Genomic DNA, 10,799 nt, shown 5'->3' on the forward strand with positions numbered 1-10,799 from the left:
GACAGTGGAGAAAGGAAATTGGGACTGATCTCTGATACTACTGTGATGGGCCACAAATTTACAGATTAACTGGATGCAGGCTGTGAGTGTGCCCATCTGTGGTGGCCTGGGGACATTCCTCAAGGTCATCTGACTTTAAAAGAATGGGGGTGGAAGAACCCAGCCTCTTTCCTAACATGTCTCAGTCCCCTCTGAGAGATTCCATGCTCTATTAGGAGGGAGTATGGGTAACCTGCTCTGGCTCTGTGGCTCTCTCATGCTGGCATAGGGACATCCCTACCCAACAGAGTAGAAACCTCTCACGAGCTGCTGTGAAGTTTTGTGAGGCTGAGCTCACGTGCCTGATGGGATGAATGGGTTGAAAACTGGAGTGTCATGGATTTTCAGAGAAACTGCTACAAATAAGGGGAAACAAGCTTCACCACTAGGTTATAAATATGCCAGGTCCTAAAATGAGTAAAGTGTAGAGGCCGGGGTGAACATGAGCAATAGCCCCATAACAGGGGGGTGAAGTCCTAGAGGGATGTGACTCACTTCTTTTAGAGCAGAAACTTCAAGTCCGTGACTGGCTTGCAGATGTATTTATTCTTGTGGGTCAGGAGTGTCCCCAGCAGATCCGAGTTCATGTGGGACATGAAGTTTAATTGTGAAACATGTGTGTTCTTTACCCCCCAGCTCACCTGCTGATGGGGGTGCCTAGGGCCTTCCCCAGGCCTCCGGGAGATCGCCCGAGGTACTTTGTTTCTATTCCTACTGCAGGACCTCCTTACCTGGCTGGAAAACACAGAGTATTAGACTTTCCCAGGTTCCAGGGAGAGCTTGGAAACATTCCTGATAAGGGATTGCTGGACTTGGCCAAGTGCAATAACGTCGCAATGAGTGAGTTTCTGGATCATGAAGGAGGCTATTTTGAAAAAGGGCCGAGCTTGAGCTTATTGTGGGAGCAGCTCTAGCAGAAATTCAGGAGAGCAACTGGCAGCCTAGGAATCCAGATCCCTTGGCTGATGCCTGTGTTCCACTTTACTAGGTGACTGATGGTGATAGGCAGCATGCAGCATTTACTAATGCCTATCCTAGGGGCTTGGCTAAGGCTTGAGTGACCTGGGCAAGGAAAGATGGACCTTTATCTGCTTGGAGTGCCTGGGGGAGACCAAACCTGGGGATGATTTGTTCAGCAAGGCTTTACAGAACCTCACAAACTCTTTCTGTCCTTGTGGGAATGCTTCTATCTACCCGATCAGGGTGCCCACAAACACTCCAACCCAAACCAATCTCACCACCATCGAGTCAATGCTGACTCACAGTGACCCTCCCCCCACCCCATGGGTTTCCAAGACTGTAACTTTATGTTGAATGCCCAGTCTTTCTCCCGTGGAGCTGCTGGTGGTTTCAAACTGCTGACCACATGATCGCAGCCCAACGTGTAACCACTGCACCACCAGGGAGGTACTTAAGCCTTTGACACGGCGGCAGCACAGTTGATCCGTTGGCCAGTGCGCCCCAGAATAATGTCTGTCGGGCTGAGCTGATTGTTAAGCTGGCAGACCTCACACACTCTGCCTATAGCACTTACGGTCGACGCATCAAGCACTCTCAGGTGTCTCTCCCATAATAGCGTCGGGCTTTACTTACTTGCCAAACTGCAGCTTCGGGCATCCACAGAGTTCCTTCTGTGTTCTATAGCACCTGTCTTTGGGATTCGTGGATCTCTGTTTCTATGCCAGAGTCCAATCCTGTGCACTATTCAGAGGCCTTGCTGCCCCTACGTTTGAAGGAAAGAGGGCTAGGCAACGAGAGGGAGGGGTCCTTCCCGAGATGCTCGCCTAGCTTCTTGCTAAGCCTCTGAGTTTCCCCGAGGATCATTAGGCGGTGGTCCTTCTGATGCCTCCTGCATCCCTAGGGATCACGGCCATTCCCTTGGGGCTTTTACTGCCTCGGGAAGTTGTGATGTGAGTGCAGCAGGCTTGATTGGGGACTTCTGGGCTGTCAAGTGCCATTTGAGCAGAAGCTGCCATCGGTATGCCACTCAGCCTCAGGGTTGTCTACTGAGGTCCAGCTCAATTTTATTCTAGCAAAAAACTGCATCAGTGACTTCCACACCAGTATGGCTGAGATAGTCGGGTGGTTTCTGGGAACTGGTTGAGAGCAAAGTGACCAGATTGAAGGGATGACCAACTTTTATGATCATTCCTGCGACATCTGAAAGGACATTTGATGTGGAGTAATCCTTCCGCTGGCTGACCGGCTATTTTCCTTAGCCTCAAGGACTGTGAATGTGTGGCATGGGTGAATATTTCCGTGGGTTGTTGTGTTAGTCCGAGTAGGCTAGAGAAACAAATTCATAGACACTCGTGTGTGTGTGTAAAAGAGAACTTTATATCAAAGAGCAATCATACATTAAAAAAACATCCCAGCCCAGTCCAGGTTAAGTCCATAAATCCGATATTAGCCCATATGTCCATTACCAGTCTATAAATTCTTCTTCAGACTCACGCAGCACATGCAGGAAGAAGGACCACAGGCCAGTGGGTGGAATGTCTTGTGGATCCAGTGGAGGTGAAGCATCTCAGCACTGGCATGGGTCTCCATGTGGCTCTCCAGCTCCAGGGCTCTGGTCTCCAAGGCAGTCTCTGTGTGTCCCGCCTCCAGCAGGTTATTTATTTCTGTGGTGCCTCCAAATGAGGTCATCAAGCTGCGACCTGATTGATCGGCTAGACTCCACCCCTTCGCAAGTTGACACCAGATTATGTAACTGCCACAGTTGTCCTGAAGTGAACTTAGATGCCTCTTTTGTTAACACAGTAGCTGCCACTGCCCTTAGGCAATGGAGGCAGCCTGTAGCTTCTGCGTCCAGCTGTTTTGAGAAATATATGACTGGCCTGCTGATTGGTTGAAAATGATGCGCGAGAACTCCCAGAGAAACTCCCTGCCTTTCATGTACATGCAAAGTTGGAAAGGTTGGGGCGGCCGAAGGAGAGGGCTGAGCCCACACTTGTGTTTTGCTCATCGGAATGCTCAGGAGCTCAGGGAGGTCTAGTCTAGGATGGCCTTTTCTTTTCCTTCAGATTCCTACAAAGAAGTTTGGCTAAGAGCCCAAAGTTAGGTGTCTGTATGCAGCAAAACCCAGCCATTCCCAGGAAGGCTTTCAACTTCAGCCAAGTCTACCATGAACCCTTTCCTCTCTGAGGAAAGCCTCTGGGATCCTGGAGCCAAGACAAAGCCTAAATACCAAGCCTGTAGTAAAAAATTAGGGGGCGTCTTTTTTTTTCTTTGTCCTAATCATTTTATTTCTTTTTTTACATTTTATTAGGGGCTCATACAACTCTTATCACCATCCATACATATACATACATCAATTGTATAAAGCACATCTGTACAGTCTTTGCCCTAATCATTTTTTCTCCTCTTTTCTTTTTTTACATTTTATTAGGGACTCATACAACTCTTATCACAATCCATACATATACATACATCAATTGTATAAGCACATCCATACATTCCCTGCCCCAATCATTCTCAAGGCATTTGCTCTCCACTTAAGCCCCTTGCATCAGGTCCTCTTTTTTTTCCCCCTCCCTCCCCTTTCCCCTCTCCCTCATGTGCCCTTGGTAATTTATACATCGTTATTTTGTCATATCTTGCCCTATCTGGAGTCTCCCTTCCCCCCTTCTCTGCTGTCCCTCTCCCAGGGAAGAGGTCACATGTGGATCCTTGTAATCAGTTCCCCCTTTCCAACCCACTCACCCTCCACTCTCCCAGCATCGTCCCTCACACCCTTGGTCCTGAAGGTATCATCCACCCTGGATTCCCTGTACCTCCAGCCCTCATATGTACCAGTGTACAGCCTCTGTCCTATCCAGCCCTGCAAGGTAGAATTCGGATCATGGTAGTTGGGGGGAGGAAGCATCCAGGATCTGGGGGAAAGCTGTGTTCTTCATCGATACTACCTCACACCCTAATTAACCCATCTCCTCTCCTAAACCCCTGTATGAGGGGATCTCCATTGGCCGACACTTGGGCCTTGGGTCTCCACTCTGCACTTCCCCCTTCATTTAATATGGTATATATATACATATACATATACACATACATACACACACTTATATCTTTTTTTTTTTTGCATGATGCCTTATACCTGGTCCCTTGGCGCCTCGTGATCGCACTGGCTGGTGTGCTTCTTCCATGTGGGCTTATGTGCTTCTGAGCTAGATGGCCGCTTGTTCACCTTCAAGCCTTTAAGACCCCAGACACTATCTCTTTTGATAGTCGGGCACCATCAGCTTTCTTCACCACATTTGCTTATGCACCCATTTGTCTTCAGCGATCCTATCATGGAGGTGTGCAGTCAATGATATGATTTTTTGTTCTTTGATGCCTGGTAACTGATCCCTTTGGGACCACTCGATCACACAGGCTGGTGTGTTCTTCCATGTGGACTTTGTTGCTTCTGAGCTAGATGGCTGCTTGTTTATCTTCAAGCCTTTAAGACCCCAGTCACTATCTTTTTTGATAGCCGGGCACCATCAGCTTTCTTCACCACATTTACTTGTTCACCCACTTTGGCTTCAGCCGTTGTGTCGGGAGAGTGAGCATTATAGAGTTCCAATTTAATAAAAGAAGGTATTCATGCATTGAGGGAGTGTTTGAGTAGAGGCCCAAGGTCCTTCTGCCACCTTAATACTTGACCTATAAATATAGACACATAGATCTATTTCCCCATCCTCCTATATATGTTTGCATGTACATGTCTTTGTCTAGACCTCCATGAATGCCCTTTGACTCCTAGCTCTTTTCTCCATCTCCCTTGACCTTCCTCCTGCCCTACTACCATGCTTCGTCGCCACCTGGGCTAGAGTATACCTCTTCTCTAAGCAACCTTACCCTTGATCATTTCCCACCAGGCCTGCCACTCCCCCTTCTCTACCATTTGGGGTCCCATGTTTTTCCCTTGTCCCTAGGTTTGTTAACACCACTTCCTTACCCCCCTACCCCCTCCACCCCAAGTCCCCCCGGAACTGTCGGTCCGTTGTTTTTCCTCCAGATAGTTCATCCAGCCTGTCCTATTCAGACAGACCTGTGGAGACACTAACATGCACGAAAACAAAACAGAGGAAAACAAAGCAACAGTATACAACCAGACAACAAAACAACAAAAACAAACCACTGACAAAGAACAGAACAAAACAGTTCACAAGAGAAAAGCTTGTAGTTAGTTCAGGGATCGTTTGCTGGCCCTTAGGAGCGTTTTCCAGTCCAGTCTGTTGGGGCACCACGCCCTGGCCCCAAAGTCAACTTTCAGCATTCCCTGGGGACCTTGCCACTCCATTCCCTTGCTGTTCCGCTGCACTCAGGGGGCGTCTTTTGGGAGGCTTTCTACCCCTTCGTAGCTAAGAACTGTAAGGTTCTGACTGTGTTAAAGCTCGGCGATTCATTAGAAGTGCTGGCCATCAATCAGTTATCCATGTACTGAAGCAAGACTCCCTCTTAATCTAACGCTTCTAACTTGTCTAGCTTGGATAGTTTCAAGAAGATGGGAGGAGCCCAGAACCTTGTGGGAGCACCGTCCAAGTAGACTTGCTCTACAAACAGGTCTAGGGGTCGTTCCAAAGGGGGTTGGCTCACAGGGCAGAGAAAGATACAAAAGAAAACATCGTTTAGTTCTTTGGGGACACCCAAAAAATGGATTTAGGGGTCTTAGCTGAGGCGGCCACAGCCTGCTGCTTGCTTCACAGTTGACTCAGGAGTGGGCTGCCGCCCCACCCCCCACCCCCCAGCGCCATGTTGGCTGGAATTGAGGTCAGAGGTTGGAGTTGGGTTTGTAGAATGTTGGGAGCCTGTCTGTTTAAGAAAAGGTGGCAGAAGGAAGGGTACAAGCCCTCTCAGGCCGACAGGCTTTGTGTAGGATTCTGAGCAGTCTTATCGATGGGTCTCAGGACGGCAGCGGGGGCTCAGAGGACCCCTTTGAGGAAGAGTCACACCACGGGGTCCTGTGGGTCCAGGCTGAGTAATACCACCGACTCTGCCCTCGCCAGGCTAGAGCCGCTGGCTCTCTGGGTGCTGTTGCCGTGGGAGCCGGCCCAGGAGAGCAGCAGCACACTGGTGCTGCAGGCTGTCCAACTGACCGCACATCATCAGGAGACCCCTAAGGGTGACGGACCCCAAGAACTCGCTAGTGGGTGGGGACTCTGGCTGTCTCCGTATCCCTGTATGTTAGAGAACTGCTTCCATAGGGCTGCCTTGCTTTTTCAGGGGCACTCGTGTGACTTTGCGTGTCATCCTTGCGCAGGGGCCATGCTAATCTTCTCTGTATCATTCCAATTTTAGTATATGTGCCGCCGAAGCAAGCACGGCACTCGTGTGACTTTGAATTCTTCTTTTACTAATCAACTAAGCATCCATGAGGAGAAAAGGAGGAGATGATGCAAGGGAAAGGAGGGGCTTCCAAGTTCTATGAATTACTGAGGGTGTGCTCGAATAAGAAAGTTGAGTCAAGTTCTTTACACTTACATTACATACATTAGAGAATGTAACGCGCTTGGGAAGCTTGAACGCTGGTGGGAGTGAGGGCTGACGGACACTGAACCCTGCATTGATCCTGGCACCCACGGGAGACTGGGCAATGCAGATGTCTTGCAGCTGGGCTGGTGGGGTGGCTCTCAGCAGAGGAGCAGGGGCCTGAGCTGCCCTGCTTTTTCCCGAGTGCCTCCTCTTCTCCAACTGGGCACAGAGACCCCAGCAAGCATGCAACCAGGGGAAAAGGTTCCTTCAGAAAAGAGTAAAGCTCTCCCCCTGCCACTACCATGATCCGAATTCTACCTTGCAAGTCTGGATAGAGCAGAGGATGTACACTGGTGCATATGGGAGCTGGAGGCACAGGGAATCCAGGGTGGATGATACCTTCAGAACCAGGGGGGTGAGGGGCGATGCTGGGAGAGTGGAGGGAGAGTGGATTGGAAAGAGGGAACCGATTACAAGGATCTACATGTGACCTCCTCCATGGGGGACGGACAACAGAAAAGGGGGTGAATGGAGACGTCAGACAGGGAAAGATATGACAAAATAATAATTTATAAATTATCAAGGGCTCATGAGGGAGGGGGGAGTGGGGAGGGAGGGGAAAAAAGGGGACCTGATGCCAGGGGCTTAAGTGGAGAGCAAATGCTTTGAAAATGATGAGGGCAAAGACTGTACAGATGTGCTTTACACAATTGATGTATGTATGGATTGTGATAAGAGTTGTATGAGTCCCTAATAAAATGTTTTTTAAAATAAAATAAAAGAAAGAAAAGAGTAAACCTCCTCCTCGTTTACATCTGCTGGCGGTATTGGTTGACCAGAGAAGTGTCTTTATTCATTACTTTGGGGCAGTGGCATTGTGTCCTGGTGATACGCTATGCACTGCTTAAAGGGCCTAGCCTCGTAGAAAGGTGAAAGTGCTGCTTCTGTCTCCAGCTCATTCGAGGTCATCACAAATGAACCGACACGCAGATAGGCAAAGAAGCCGTTGGCTTTTCCATCATAGAAACACTCACCTCTCCTGATACTACGAAACCAACGACCCGATTAAGAACAGCTGGATATTACTATGCCTGTGCTCCTAGTGTTAGGGTGAAATGCTATATTCTTTTTTATATTTCATAAATCATTTTATTGGGGCTCATACAACTCTTATCACAATCCATACATACCTCAATTGAGTAAAGCACCCTTATACATTCGTTGCCCTCATCATTCTCAAAATGCTATATTCTTAACAGTCTATTTGTCCCCCTAATTAAATGGATTTGGATAAGCTCAAAGCTTAAGATCTAGGTACTCTCCTTTTTTTTTTTCTTCATTATTTTATTCGTTTGAGGGCAGCCCTTAAAAGCTATCACTGCCCTACTTACCTGGCGGGGGAGACGCCATGATCACGAAGGTGGTTTTCCCAGGGCGAGGCTTATCCATTGCACTCCGGATGTGCTGACCCCTGCGATTTCCCCAAATGTGGGAAACTTGACTGCATAATTTGTGGTAGTGGGGGACTGCATTCGCGCTCTCCCCTCCCCACCCAAAAAAAAGCTATCACTGCCATTTTATTAACCTGCGTATTGGGAAGGCTCTGAAATAGACTGCAGTACGTCATCACACGAGTCAGAGAAATGGGCACCGTGCATCTAATGCTACCCACTGAGCAAGGAGCACGCATGGGGAGTAAGCTCTTTTGAGAGGAAATTAAATGTGTTCAAAAGGGAAGAATGCTACAATCGCTCTCTTTCCTTCCTTGGATCGAAGAAAAGAGCGTATGGAATTGAGGTGGGGATGGAAGAGAGGATGCCTATTAAGTCAACACCTTATCATTTGTGAATGAGTTTTATCAGAGTGGAGTTGGTGTGAGCCATGGGCTTATTTTTGGCAGTGATATTGTATGTTAGGTCTCTGAAATGAGGTGTTTTTTTGGAAGGGCGGTTTTTATAATTGGTAACAGCTGGGTATAGTGATTGAATGCAGGTTTTAATTGCCATTCACAACAAATGACTGCTGACCACAGATTTACTACCTTCGTTTGTACGTCCGCTTCACCTGAATCATCTCTCCCTGTGGAGCTGAGCTGTAGGTGAGAAGGCTCCCCTCTTGGCTAGCCCCTCTGTGGTTGCTTCCTGGCTGCAGCTTGCACCCATCTAACGGTGACCACTCTGTTAGAGAGTCTTCCACGTTGAGCAGGAGACTGAGGACTTGAAGAGGTTTGAGTGCTGACAGGGGTTCTGGCGCAGGAATAAGCAGGCTGTGGATCAAGTCAAAAGCAGGCCATTCCATTTTAAGGATGGCTTTTTAAAAATTATTAAGAGATCCTTTTATTGGGGGCTCTTACAACTCTTAGAACAACACATACATCAATTGTATCAAGCCTATTTGTACATATTAAGGATAGTTTTTTTTAAAGCAACCAGATTACATTTTTTGGGCTGGAATTAGTGTTCTCTGCATATCTGATTTCTCAGGCTTCTTAGTAGATATAATTGTCTTCAACATTTTCCCCCCAAAACTTTCCCCTATCTGGGAGGGTTTTTCAGAATAGCTGTTCTCAACCTGTGAGTCTTGACCCCTTTGGGGGTTGAACAGCCCTTTCATAGGAGTTGCCCGATTCATAACAGTAGCAAAATGACAGTGATGAAGTAGCAACGAAAACAATTTTGTGGTTGGGGGGGGGGTGTCACCACACCATGAGGAACTCTATGAAAGGGTCGCGGCATGAGGAAGGCTGAGAACCACTGTGCTAGAAGCTACCTTAGATGTCTCTTTACCTTCCTCTTCTTTCTGAAGTGGCAGCCAGTGGGTAAGATCTTGGAGGGTGCCGAGCTGAGAATTTCAGGTCGGAGCAGACGGCTTGAACTGGAAAGTGGATTCAGCTCTGGAATGCTTAAGCACAGGGCTTTCTTGGCTGCAATCTTTACAGAAAGGAGCCCTGGTGGTGCAGTAGTTAATTGATTGGTTGCCAATCAGTATGTCAGCAGTTTGAACCCACCAGCCACTCTGTGGGAGAAAAGGTGGCCATCGCTTTCATAAAGATGACAGCTTTGTTTCACCAAAGAGATCATTCAAATGGCCACCCAACTCATGCAAAGATGCACAGTATCATTAATCATCAGAGAAACACAAATAAAAATGCAATGAAATAACACTTCCCTCTCACTAGAATGGTTATGATAACAAAATAAAGCTAAAAACAAAATTACCAATGTTGGTGAGTGTGTTAATCTCGGTAGACTAGAGAAACAAATTCACAGACACTCATGTGTATGAGAAAGGGCTTTACATGAAAGAGCAATTGAATATTGAGAAAACATCCCAGCCCAGTCCAGATCAAGTTCATAAGTCTGCTATTAGCCCATGTGACTGATTCCATTTGCAGCAGTTACATAATCTCCTGTCAACTTGAGCGAAGATGTGGAGTCTAGCCTATAAATCAGGTCATAGCCAATGAGGCTTCTGGGTGGGCAATGGCCTTCTCCATAGGATTCTGGGAACTCCTGTCTTCCTCCCTGGAGGTGGGACATACACTCTCTCTGCTTGACATTCTTGCTGACAAGACACATGGAGCTATGTTGATGAAAGCAGGAGCCCTGGAGCTGGAGGAGCCACATGGAGACCCACGCCAGCACTGAGATGCTTCCACTGCCATTGGATCCATAAGACTTTCCACCCACTGGTCTGTGATCTTCCTGAATTCACATCATCGCATGTGTTGCCTGAGCCTGAAGAGGAATTTATAGACTGGTATCAGACATATGGGCTAATATTGGACTTATGGACTTGATGTGCACGGGGCTGGGATGTTTTCTTAATATACAATTGTTCTTTGATATAAAGCTCTCTCACATACATATGATCTTCCCTGGATTTGTTTCTCTAGTTAACCCAGAGCAACACATGAGTCTATAAGTTCTTCAGACTCACACAAGACATGCAAGGGCTCTGGCTCCATCAGTGTAGCTCCATGTGGCTTATTAACAGGAATGCTTAGCAGCAAGTGTGTGTCCCACCTCCAAGGAGGAAGACAGGAGATCCCAGAATCCTCTGGAGAAGGCCATGCCCACACAGAGGCCTCATTGACTATGACCTGATTTACAGGCTAGACTCCACGCCTTCGCTCAAGTTGACAGGAGATTATGTAATTGACACAGAGAGGATGTGCGGAAATTGGATCTCTTACCCATTGCTGGTGGGAAATCAAAATGGTAGAACCACTGAGGATAAAAACAGTGTAGCAATTCCTCAAAAATTGAAGAAGAAAAAATGAACAATCATGGTTTAGTAAT

At 47.5% G+C, this 10,799-nt stretch overlaps 2 non-coding genes across 2 annotated transcripts; one reads left to right on the forward strand and one right to left on the reverse strand.

Moving 5' to 3' along the window:
• Nucleotides 1–6,241: 6,241 nt before the first annotated feature.
• On the reverse strand, nucleotides 6,242–6,348 carry LOC142457495 (U6 spliceosomal RNA). The gene has a single exon (XR_012786222.1). It is a non-coding gene; the product is annotated as a U6 spliceosomal RNA (small nuclear RNA).
• Nucleotides 6,349–7,881: 1,533 nt separating this feature from the next.
• On the forward strand, nucleotides 7,882–8,045 carry LOC142457544 (U1 spliceosomal RNA). The gene has a single exon (XR_012786260.1). It is a non-coding gene; the product is annotated as a U1 spliceosomal RNA (small nuclear RNA).
• Nucleotides 8,046–10,799: the final 2,754 nt, after the last annotated feature.

This window comes from Tenrec ecaudatus, chromosome 9, assembly GCF_050624435.1.
Source record: "Tenrec ecaudatus isolate mTenEca1 chromosome 9, mTenEca1.hap1, whole genome shotgun sequence".
NCBI classification, from domain to species: domain Eukaryota; kingdom Metazoa; phylum Chordata; class Mammalia; order Afrosoricida; family Tenrecidae; genus Tenrec; species Tenrec ecaudatus.